A 12,595-nucleotide genomic window follows, 5' to 3' on the forward strand; every position below is an offset into this window, starting at 1 on the left:
CTTCTTCACTGTCTCAGTGTGACACAGCTGCAGGCAAAGTGTCACTTTATTCATGTTGCAGTCAGTTCATACAAATTCAATTGACAAAAGATGGCCTAATCGATTGGACAGGCACATAGAATGGTTTTTGCTGGATATGATTTGATCAGTCCATGCAGTTATATTGTTCATTTAAAAACAAACAAACAATCAACTGAGATGCTTTTTTTTGTGATAGCTCACGTTTGAAGTCTGTCTATTCGGCCGGCCTCTCTGTGAAGCTGGCATGAGCCTTGCGGCCAAGCACACCATTAACCAGGGGAATTAGAAACCCTGAGAAGTTGTTAATCACCGCAGTCATTCACATTCCACATAGACTCTGCTCCGCTCGGGACCTCAGCGAGCTGGGGAAGGGGCATGGTCTGGGGGAAGCTGGGCCAACGCTATTGGACCCAGTGGTCTTTAATTAGAGGGAGAGCTTGGCAGGGACTGATGGAGGAGAAAGGCTCTCAGGATGTGAGTCCAGGGTGAGAGGGTTCACACACAAAACATTGGCTTTTCATCACTGCATGACTCACTCGGTTTGTGTGTAAAGTGCGGTGTGTGTGTGTGGAAGTGAGTGCGTGTGTGTGTGCAAGGCAGAAAAAAAGTGAGAAAGTGTGTGCACTGTGTGTGCGTACGTGTGCATGTGTGAGTGCACATGACAGTGTGCGCGCATGGGTTCCTTACCTCACTGCTCAGGCATTCCAGCAGAGAAAGTGGTGTGAAGTGAAAGACCGGCTCTCACAGTGTGGGTATTCATGGATCTGGCCCCCGTGGGCCGGTCCGGGCTCCAGTGTTCACAGACAAAGCCTCTCCAGCAGAACCCAGACACACTCACACACACAGAAAGGGGAGCAACAGAAGGAGAGGAACGCAGGAGGAGGAGGAGGAGGTGGCGCGGGGGGCAAGGTAACAAGGGGAGAGAAAATGGAGAAGGGTGTGAGGGGGGGCAATGGGAGAAGGTCTGTGTGGCTGCTCCCATTCCACAAAGAATGCAGGTGTCATGGGTTGACATGTAAAACTGGACCGACCCAAACCTGCTCTGCTTTGATCCCAGAACTGAAGTTTGGTTTATAAACAACACTAGTTTATTAAACATAGTCTCTCTCTGAATGCTGTGACCCAAGTTTCACACTTTTGGGTTACAACAGAGATATTTAGCATTTGCTTGTCATTTAAACTGTAAATATAAAAATGTCATACTTGAATACATTTGAACACTACCCCCCCCCCCCCCCCCCCACCTTGCTGGCGGCGTCCATGAATCCACTCTCCTCCTGGGGAACATGCTCCTCCCTCTTTTTTTCCCTTCTTTTTTATTACATCAGCCAATAGCGTCTCGCTCTTCCAGCGCTCTCTGCTTCCTCTAGCATTGAGCAGCTTGAGCTCTTAGGATTCCATGAGAGTTTCTTCCACTTGGCCGTCCTGTCACTGTTCCCCCTGTCTGGCCCCTTCCCTAGATCGGGTAGCCTGGTTCACTGTGTCCTCAAACAACCCGTGTGCATGTACAGGAAAGGGGCCCCAAAGTGGGGAGGCCCATCTCTAACCCTCCGTTTCTGGAGAGACAGACTCGCACTGGAAAAATCTTCTGGTACGCCGAATCTTTTCGTTATTGATGAACTCCAGGGTGTGATAGATATGGCAGTCATCTTTAACAGCAGGATTTGTCTCATTTATTATGTATGTTTATGTATGCATTTTCAGCATTTTGACAGGAAGCATTTATAAAAAAGGAACATTCTTTCATTACTTGTGCCTTCATGCAATGACATGGACTGTCAGCTCTGCAGTGGTATTTTTCTGTTTGAACAGTTTTAGAAAATGCACTGTGTGGATAAATGTGAAAACTTTGTGCTATTGAAAACCATTTGTGAAATTTGTGAAAGTTTTATTTACTTTATAGGGCCCTGCTGCTTCACTATGTTGGTGTGTGGGTACGCTGGGTTTTTGTATTGAATTTGGCACTTTTTAAAAAGGTTGGTGGGTTTAAAAATGTCAAATGTTTAGAAAACCTATCAACAGAGGAAATGGTGGACTATTTTAAATAGAAATATCTTAACTGAAGCCTTAAAGAGCCTCTGCCTCTCATTGCTCTCTCTCTCAATAGCATTAACATGGGGCACCTGTCTGTCTGGAGATGGATGGGCGGCACCAGCAAGGAGGAAATTGATGTCCTTGTCCTGAAGGTGCAGAGTCAATAGGCGTGCAGGCGTGTGCATCAGCCAAGTAATGGACAGAAGATGTATGAATTCCCTTTTGAAGTTAAACTAATGTATATGATTGCATTATACTGGAAGGAAACAATTCACAGAGAAATCACAGATACAACTGATGCCATATACTCAAATGCATGTATTTATTTTTGATGATTCCCTGAATGCTGTTGGTTAAGATACTTGTTTCATGTGACTTGGAAATGGTCGTTCTGAAATCTTTGCCAACTTATGCTGTGAAAGCAGAGGACAATGTGGATGTTTGTAGTGAGACCTGGTCCAAATAAGTGGAGGCACGAGCTTCACATGTTATATTGAAATGCGCTGAGGTGCACCCGACATGGTCCAGTAGAGTTCCTGCACAGTGGAGTTTCTCCGGACATTCCGGCACAAATAATGTCTTCGTGAGCCATGAAATTACCAAACTGTTGCTGGTAGAGTGAGAGAGAAAGAGAGAGAGAGAGAGAGAGAAAAAAAGAGAGAAAATATTTCACCAAGGTCACAGCACTGGCACAGAATTAAGATACACAGTCTCGTGCTAACGCACATGTAGCAGCTTTCGTCTGCACTCACCTGCTCCACCAACGGAACAGTATATGTTTACATCCCAAAAGTTAGATCTGGTGGTACGAGATGGTACATTAGAGGTTTTGAAAAAGGACACGTATTTACGGCGGATTTTGCAAAATCATGTAAACAAGCACACTGCAGGAGCAGAGCACACACTGCTTGTGACAAACGCAGTAGAAAATGACGGCGAAACAGCTGCTGAATTATTTGCTTTTGTTGCCTGTCTGATTTTTTCATTGTCTCTGATGACAATTATGTTCTGAATGATGACCATGTGTGTTGTGTCTCTCCCTTCCTTCGTACCATATCTTTGTCAGAGCACTCACATGGAATGGATTAATGGATTTAATACGCCGATCAGCCACAACGTTAAAAACCACCGACAGGTAGAATGGCACCTGTCCAGGGGAGGGATGTGATATACACTGATCTGCGGGTAACTGGTTCAGTACTGGTGGTGGTGGTGGTGTGATAAGCCAAGGACATGTTGGATCTTTGTTGCAGTAAGTAATGTTCGGTATTCTCTGGTTATCATCGCAAGGCTGCATTGGGTTAATTTAACCGTCACCCGTCATTGTTGGACAACTCTGTCGACTGCGAATTGACTCTCGTAAGAACATTCTCTTTCCAGTAGAAAGAAACTATTGCGATCTGCTTTTTACACTTTTCACTGAATGAATGGCTCAATGGGGATGTTGAAAGCACAGTACGCACAGTACGCACACTGTCATAAGGCTGTATGTTCTCTCTGAATCCTGATCCCCTCAAATCCCCGGTGACCCAGAGGCCACGACCCCGACATCTGCCAGCAGTGGCAGAAGGACAGGGCAGCCACTACTGTCTGAGTCACACCTAAACAGATGCTCTGCAACATGAATTTTTTTTTTTTCAGTGAACCTGCCTCTTTACTCTGCCACTGACTGAAAGTCTCATAGGGCGAGATAAGTCATTAGTAATTAAATCCAGAATTCTTTGGCTTCAAGCTACAAAACATTATTTGTCGCGGTCACTACAGATATTAAAGGATTATGTTTGGTCTAAAACTGCTGTGAAATCTGCGTCTCTGTGTAAAGTATGAAAAGTCTGAGGCCAAACACCTCAAGCCCTGCAGCGTTTGCTCAATATCAACTAATAATAGTTGTATGCGAAACTCATACCAGTGTCAAAGTGCTGTCACTGTGTCAAACCAAGTGCCTGCAACTGCATCAAAGTCACAACGCACCGTTGTGCTCACGGATGTGCCAGTGCTCGTGAGTCCAGATGGGATTTTGTCAAATCATTTGCTGCATGTAGGCGCCTACGTTCAACTGGAGAAAAAGTCCTACAATTAATACAGAGATAGAAAGTATTGGGCTTGAGCATCATGCTCATACTGTGCAAAGTCCTGAGAAGTGATACAGTGGCGAGTAGTAAACCCAGGCTTTAAATTTGGTGCATGAGCCACTAAATGTTCATGTTTTTACAGTTTCTAAGTTCATCTTGTTGGGTTGGCTCCGGCTTTGTGAAGTTTTCGGAAAGGAATTCATAAAATGCTAATCATAAAATGACAATAAATTTCCAATAACCAAATTAAACTAACACTGGTTACTGATCCTCAGGGAAAATGAAACCCAGTGGCCCTCATTACACAACATGTATAATTAATTTCTACTAATGACGCTAGGTAAAGATTAATTTTAGCTTTAGTCTTTGCATGTAGAATGAACATGTGGGAAATGTCTTCTTGAATAATTTCTTACGTATGTCTGCTGTGAATAAGAAATGCATAGTGCAAAATGTAAACTCTCAAGCACGGCTCTTTACCTTAGTGTTATTCAGTGTTTGAAAATTCCTGACAACGTGCCTTCATAATTGTGTTGTCACTGCATGGTGCAGGATAGTTTGTTTTCTACCCGCTCTCTACTCATCTCTGTATCTTTGAGAAACACAGCCTCATCCACATCCTCCAGAATTTAGACAATTTTGGAAATGTATTAATCATAGATACAATAGATTAATATTAGCTATATCATGTCTCCAGGAGTTTGGATTTGATAAGTAAGGTGACGGAGAGAGTAGAAATTATTATTAGAATTTTGCTTCTTTTTTTTTAATCTTCTTAACATTTCTTAGCCTTAATCTTTCCTAACCTTACATGTACAGTATGTGGGCTGGGTTAATAAGAGTGGTCACAGATACAGTGATCATTTTTCCTTTCCATGTGCCAGTTACTTGAGTGAGTATTGGATTTCTTCGTTAGTGATCTTATTCTGCATGAATGCGAGGTAAGTTTGATGTACGCAAGTGAAGCTGTTTGCCTCGTTCCTTCCTGTGTGTTCTGAAATCTCCTTTTGCTGCAGACGGTCTGGGGTGCAGAGAAGGTGGGGTGGTGATGGGGGGCGGGGGGAGGCAGGCCAGAATCAATTGGCAGTGTAATGAGATGGCCTGGTGCCAGGTAACCATGGAGCTACCCTCTTTGCCTGTCTACCAGTGCAGAGTTCAAAATTAAACTGAATGAATGAGAGAGAGAGGAGGGAGGGGAGCGAGGGCAGGGAAATAAGGGTCTTAAATTGCAGGAGTGGAGGGCGAGGGGGAAGAAAGAAATGGCAAGGGAGGAGGGTGTCTGATGAGCCGCTGTGGGCTATTTCCAAGCACCGCCGCAAAATTGAACTTGAACCTGTATTTCAGAGAGGGAAGGTGGCAGGACTACATTTAAGATTCACCCAGGTTTTTATTCTCTGCAAATATTGTGTCTGACGCGCACATGTTCCTGTGCACTGCGAGATAAAAGTCAACATTTAAGAAAAACAAACAAAACAAGTGCTCTTCACAACACTTTTTCCCCCCTCCTTTGACGTCCATGTTGAGCTGCTTCATTCATTCCTTTAATTCCCCCGTACTGTAGATCTTTGCATTTCTTCATCCCCATTCTCCCGCAGTACCCCCGCGCTCTTTCCCCCTGTCATTGAAGATGTGTTAATATCGAGCATTTGGCCGCATTCTTAAAGTGATTAGTACGAGCCAGTGAATCCTGCAGATGAATAGAAATTAAGTAATTAATACAGTAATTAGATCCCTTTGCTCCTTCCTACAGCCTTACCCCTGCTATGTCATTGTGCTCTCTCCTCTTCCTGTCTCATGCCGCAAAGCATCTTCAAGAGGCTGTTGTACTTTGAACTGCAAAAACAGTCCGACCACGATTAGCAATACTGTCAATGATAAGTTCATCATTTTAATAATTTCCTTTAATGTAAGTGTGTACAGGCTGTCTTGAGGTGCTTTATCTGTAGAGGTAGAAGTAAATGTTAAACATGGCCGAACGTACTGTACAGGTTGCATACCGTGTGAGTGCAGTGCTGCTTATCCTGATATGACCTTTGCTTTGACTGCTACGCCGTCTGACGGGGGGTTTTTTTCGGGGGGTTTCAGTGGTATTAAGAGGGAGGGAGATTGTGATATACGACCAGTCTATCTGTACAGAAACAAGCATGTTCAGCAGCGGGGGCCTCATGGCCTGTGAAAAATGCCCCGGCGCTGAAACGGCCCAGACTTCGAGAGTTTCGAGTGCACATTAAGAGAGAGACGAGACAGTGGGCCAAGATGTCTGTGGTGTGGATTAATGGGGAGGACTGGAGAAAGGGTGCCGCAGTTGTGCGTGAGCAGAATATTTGATGGGGGGGAGGCGAGAGGAGGGAACAGTGAGGGACAAGCAACTGCAAGAGATGGGCGAGATGAAAAGGGGGGGGGGTAAAAATGGACCGAAACATCCAGAAGCAAAGATGTATGTGAGCGTGATTGAAAATGTACAGTCATAAATACTGATGCTGTCTCGCGTCTCCCACTGGTGCTTTATCCTGCTCTCTCTTGTCTGATTGCACTCTATCCAGCAAAGGCTTTTTTGCACTTCCATTTTGTCAAACTGGGCTGAAAATCTACAGGAATACACACCTCGATCCCGTCCACTTAAGATATCTGTAGAGACAACACATAAGCACGTAAACGCTTGTGTGAGCTGTATGTTAGTTATACGCTGTATCGAGTGTGTGCAAGGCCTTTGCTTACATTCACAACTCATTTTTACTTTTAGTCTCTGTGAGACACTGTACTGTGGGTTACACCTGTACCCATCCCACAGTTACTTCATATTACACGAAACCATGTGTCTTCTAGGAAGTCTCTGGCAGACAGATGGGAACAGCTAATGTCCTCATGTCTGCTTTTGTTTTCAGTTGTGGTGGACAAAAATAATTTTGCCAGACAAACTATTCCGATCGCTTTATATAACACACACCAATACTTTTTTCTTTATACTTTTGGAGTTGTAATGAAGCAAACTGAGTATTTAAATAGGAACCAACTCAAAGTGGGTCTGTCCATCACACTCGCAACAGCCAAATAACGAAATGCTACCACCACTTTCTCTCCACATCCAGCCTGGATGTGTCTGAGCCCGGTACTGAACTGTGCTGTAGGTTTATCGAAGCTGCGCCAGCTCCTCAGACAACACGGCCAACAGGCTGGACTGGGGGCGGCTGTCTCATGTTTTGACTGTTTCTATCCAAACAATTAAAATCCGCCATTTGCAGCACCTTCCCCCTGGGATGTTAGATTTCATTCTTGTAGGTACTCGGAGGAGGATTGTGATTTTCATTTAACTGCCAATAACCATAAGAGGAAACATAACAGGACATGTTTGTTCCCTGGGAGGCACCAGCTGCCCAGCAGCCACTTGGTCACCAATGAGCTTGATACATACATACAAATATACAATAAAATAAAGGATTACCACAGGGGCGCTGCTTGTTCTTGGAATCCTTATTTTTATCAATATGAGAATAATATACAGTTGACAATTTGCCCTTTATGCAACATATTATTAGACATAATTGTACAAAATAGATCAGTATTCACATGCAACAAAAAGACATCCAGTGGGTTTGAATCCAATATCCCAGTGAAGTTGTGAAAGTAGAAGAAAGGCTGATTAAACGAAATTCTCTTTAAAAATGTAAGAATTATAATTGGAATGAAAATGTTTCATAGACGAGAGTGCAAAAAGCAGACAAAAGCTTTTCAAGTGTATGAGTTTGTGAGTGGCATGAAGGGTCTGGGTAATGAATTAATTTTTTTAGATAAAATGATGTGAAGGCATTTGTTAAGTTACTTCATCTGTTTTGTAGTTCACAGTGTGGTGATTAGTTTAATCCCCGTTAAAAGTCTGTTTGAAACAAATACAGCCCAGAATATAGAGAATAGAAAGTCACTGGCACATCCCTCGAACAAAAAGGTGTGGGTGAATTCTGTTATACAACCTTCCTTTATTAAAGATGCTAAATATGTTAAAAATTCAATTAATTTGCCAACAACTGTACCTGCGTTGCTGCAGAAATAAATCCTTCACTTAAACACGATAGTATACGACTAAGTGAATTATTACTTTATGTCCACGTCAGACAAATGTATTCAGATTGTTTTTTTAATAGAGGGGAAAGGAAGGGATAATTCATTTTGGTTGGGTAAATGAACAATACCCCAAGCCTCAAGATCAACAATAATGAAGAAACACACACTGTAGGTTTGAATCAATCAATCAAATGATAATCTATGTTGTTCAGGGCTGAATTCTTCGACTCACCTGTCACTGCATTTTCTGCCCCGACCCAATGTTACTGTACGGAAGCAAAAGAAAAAAAATATGAAAATGATTTTTGCCCATTGTTTGCAGCCCACTCCCCCAGGCTATGAGACTGAGAGTGCCTTTAAGGGGTTACCTTGTCGGAGGTTTGGGGTTATGCCCTTGTCGGTCACTCGGTTTTCTTCAACCCTCTGTTCTTTCGGAGAGACGCCCTTCTCTGTGTCGGCGTGGTGACGGGGGTTCTGGGCAATATCCTGAAAGTCAACTCTGTTAATTTACATTCAAGTGGTGACTGTGGAGGAGACAGCAGCCCATTGGCATGCTGTGACACAACTAGTATCCAGGGCACTTAATATCTTGAACCCAACGTATGTCCTTTTTCACAACACTAACAAGCTGACACACGTAGATGGAACTGTGTGAAGGCTGCTTAGGAATGAGCTTATAGTTCCTATAGAGGTCAAGGTCAGAAAGAGGAAGACCCTGATGGGGATTTTCATGTCTTGCTTAAGGACACTAAGTGTAAACAAGGCAACTGCTCACTGACACGTGGCTCAGTGGGAACAGTCTAAACGTACATGAGTGTTTGAACAGCTACATCAAAATCTGAAATAATAATGCTTCCAATGTTAGGTTACCTCACTGGTGGGTCAACTTCTCATGTGTGGGATGGAAATATTTTGTAAATGAATACTTTTTGTGTGAAAGCAGCAGAAGCCCACATCAGAATATTCTACCAGGAACAAGTGCTGCACTGTACGAAACAGAAAGGTTGTCGCTGTATAGGAGGAACAACAGGATCAAGTGTGTGAAGGTGGATTTCCCCCATCCTTTTTTTTGTTTTGCAATGGGAAAAAACTGAATGGTAAAATAATCTCACCCAGTTGCATCATTTCTTAGTTAAAAGGGGAGTGTAGAAAATACAATTATACGCTCCTTTGAAATGTCGCCAGTTCCCTTTTAGCCTATTGTTGCTTGTGTAGGAATAACACGTCCTTAAGGTTTGCTGGGATTTCTTATCTTCTGCACTTTAAGATGTATTTATTCTTTTTAAACACAAAAAATTTTCAGCTGCATAGTAGTTGCAAGTCTTTCCCTATATATTAAATCTGCAGCGAGGGAAGAGACCATGAACTGCACATGGCCCATCGATGGAGCCTTGAGCTGCTCCGCCGGATGAGGATGTCGTACTTGTGACTGCAGCGGAACTTCGGCTTTGAACTTTACGTGTTGTAATAACATTGTCATGGCAGAAGTGGTGCTGAGGTCAGGCTCAGGGAGAGAGACGATTAACTGGAGTAGTCCATTCAAGTAACTTAGTGTTCGTGATAAACATTTCGACAGAGAAGTTCATACATGCAGCATGTGTGTATATATGTACATATATGGCTGTGGAAAAGAACAACAAAGTGTAGATGTGATTTAATAATAGATAGAAAAAAATGGTAAACGTTACTTTGAAATTATAAGCCACACAAAGGTATAATTTTTTTTTCTGTTAAATATATTTTTAAAAATCCACGATCAACTGGGGTCATTTGGTCTGTAATGCACAGTAGACACATCAGAAAAGTAAAGTGGAGGGCGACACATTGAGACAGACGACAGGATGTGGGCATGTGGGAGAAGCACAATAAGCCATATCAGACGTACTCATTTACAGTTTCAGCCTTCTCTTGCGTGGCGGGCCAAGTGGAGGTTCTTATGGACTGACAACACAGCTGCACGCCATTCGTCCGGTCTGAAAGACGGCTAATGGGACAAAGGGCATGCGAGTGAGCAGAGGGGAAACGAGGGGAGAGATGCTCGCAGAATTTGCCCAGCCCTCCCCTGAGCAGGACGGGGAGCACCACTCTTCCTCTCTGCTCACAGCAGCTTTCCCCCCCGGCCCTCAGCCATTTTGGAGAGAGGGAAAAGTGGCTGCTTTCTCTCTCCCTCTGCCGCTACGTGGCATAGCTCTGGAAAGCCTTCCGCTGCTGTGTTCTAGCAGCAGCGGAGACACACTTTGCAGCTCGCACTTTGGAGATAATATGTTCGCAGAGAAAGAAAAAAAAATTCTGACGCGAAACATCCTTCTTCGATCTCAACTTTTTTTTCTTTTTCTTTTTTTTTGTGGTATTAATTTTTGACTATGTCCCTTGCTCGGAGCTGCTAAGCCTCTCTCTTCTTTGCTGTGCACTTTCACTCATGCTGTGACCTTTTCTTCCATAACTTAGCGCTTTAGTTTTGGTGGCTGCTCCTTTTCCCCCATGGTCTCTTTTAAGTTATATCTTTACGCATCTCTCAATTTGATTTGATGCAACAGAGTTTAAGACAAAGGGATATGTTTAAATTTTGGCAGTACTGAGAGGAGACAGCCGCAGCCAAGGATCCTGCTGAGATCCAAAAAAGCCAAGCAGAATGAAGCACCATAAAAAAAAAAGAAAACACCACCCTTTCCTTTGCTTGTCACAAATTCCACTTTCTCTGTAGCCAGCCCTGCGCTGCGACTCCTCCTCATCCACATCTTACCGCATTGAACCTTTTGCCATTTCTCTCTTGCCGTACCTTTTTTACATTTTTTTTAAGGAGGTTTGAGGTTTTTGTACCCCGGAAAATGGGGACTGGACAACGGGTTAGGAGGGCGTAACAGGGAGAGAACGAGGGTTGTTATCTTCTTACTTTTGCATGTTATTTATGCTTTTTTAAAAATTCTTACTGTCATCAAATTGTTGTTGTACGTCCTTGTAGTTTTTGGTCTTTTATTTGTTTTAAGGTTGTGCTTGGACCACCACGTGTCTCTCAGAGTGTGGTGTAAGGAATGTGTGTACGGGCGTCTCATCTGTGAACGTTAGTCTCTGTGTTCTGTTCACAGTCAGTTTGTGATTATTTCTGTCTGTTTTTATAGGTTTCTTGATTTATGCGAAAGCACTGGCCTACACTACACCTCGAGCCTGACTCCTGATCTGATTCCAGAGGATGTCTGACCATCACACCCAGCACGTGCCCCACTGGTATGTTGACATTTTATAATACTTTCAGTTTCCCGTCTGTTAGCTTGCTTTCACTGTAGTTTCTAATCAGCAATATATGATGCGTACCTGATTCTTTTTTCCACAGTGCATGCTTTTTTTTTGACGGTATTCGCTGATCACACCGAATATTTTTTTTGAGTTTGTGGCAGGTAGCAAGGTCAAGGCTAACAGATATTGTACAAACGATGGAAATGCATTTATCCGATAATCGCACAGTAAGAAATTTTAAAACTACCCATTTTATTTTTAAAATCAAAACTGGTGTCATATTTTTGGTGCTGCACAGATGCAATTTAATATGGTTCCACAGTCTCCGTCTTGTTTTATAATATTTGCGCAGAGATCTCAGATTTCTTGTAAAATCAGCTTTTGTATTGTAACTCTGTTGGAGACTGTGGTTATACTCGGTCCTTTTGCTAAGAAAACACATTGTCTTGCAATAGTCTTACGACATTTTATTCATATTGTGTTAATTCATGTAAAAAAAACATACTGCCTGAAATGGCATTTTATACAGCACAAATGTATTTTTTTATAAATTCAAATCACCCTCGAGAAGCAGCATTTTGCTTTTACTTTTGTCCAGATTTGAAACGATGTACAGTACATTATTTTCTGACATTTCAAAAATAAATGGTGACCTCAAAGGAATGTGATCAGTAGGTTACACAAACACGTCCATCTCATGCACTGTGGCCTGCTCACTGTACAATGGTTTAATTTCAAGGCTCTGCTCGGGAAGACACACAAACAGGGAATATGTTTGAAAGCCACATTGAAAAGGTATAACTCGATATAAAACATGAAAGGATCAGTATTTAATTTGAATGGGTAAATAATATCAGGCAAAGATTTATTCCTTTAAAATGATGAGAGCAAAAGTTGAAGGACTGAACTCTAAATCTTGTAACATATAAAGGAATATCCGCGATGTTGACGTAGAAAGTGATTCACATTCCGATCTGGTTCTTGATAAATACAGTTTTTGATCATTGTGGCATTAATCAGATGAGATGAGACGAGGTTCCAGACATGAGCGTGACTGTTTTGTGTGTTTCTGCTTCCTTGTTTGCTCCTGAAGGGGTAATGTCAGCTGCCGCAAACCCGTAGATCCGAACTTGTGATGACTGGCTGCACAAGCTCGTATCTATAGGTATGTGTCT

General features: G+C 42.7%; 1 long non-coding RNA gene across 1 annotated transcript in view; it reads left to right on the forward strand.

Annotated features, from left to right (window-relative positions):
- The window catches only part of LOC118300462, a 31,880-nt gene extending 19,778 nt beyond the window's left edge, over positions 1-12,102 (forward strand). The window contains exon 3 of the long non-coding RNA XR_004790088.1: positions 11,306-12,102. This is a non-coding gene — a long non-coding RNA (uncharacterized LOC118300462). The remainder of the gene's footprint in view (positions 1-11,305) is intronic.
- The last annotated feature ends 493 nt before the right edge of the window (positions 12,103-12,595 follow it).

Source organism: Scophthalmus maximus, chromosome 2 (assembly GCF_022379125.1).
Source record: "Scophthalmus maximus strain ysfricsl-2021 chromosome 2, ASM2237912v1, whole genome shotgun sequence".
Lineage (NCBI taxonomy): Eukaryota > Metazoa > Chordata > Actinopteri > Pleuronectiformes > Scophthalmidae > Scophthalmus > Scophthalmus maximus.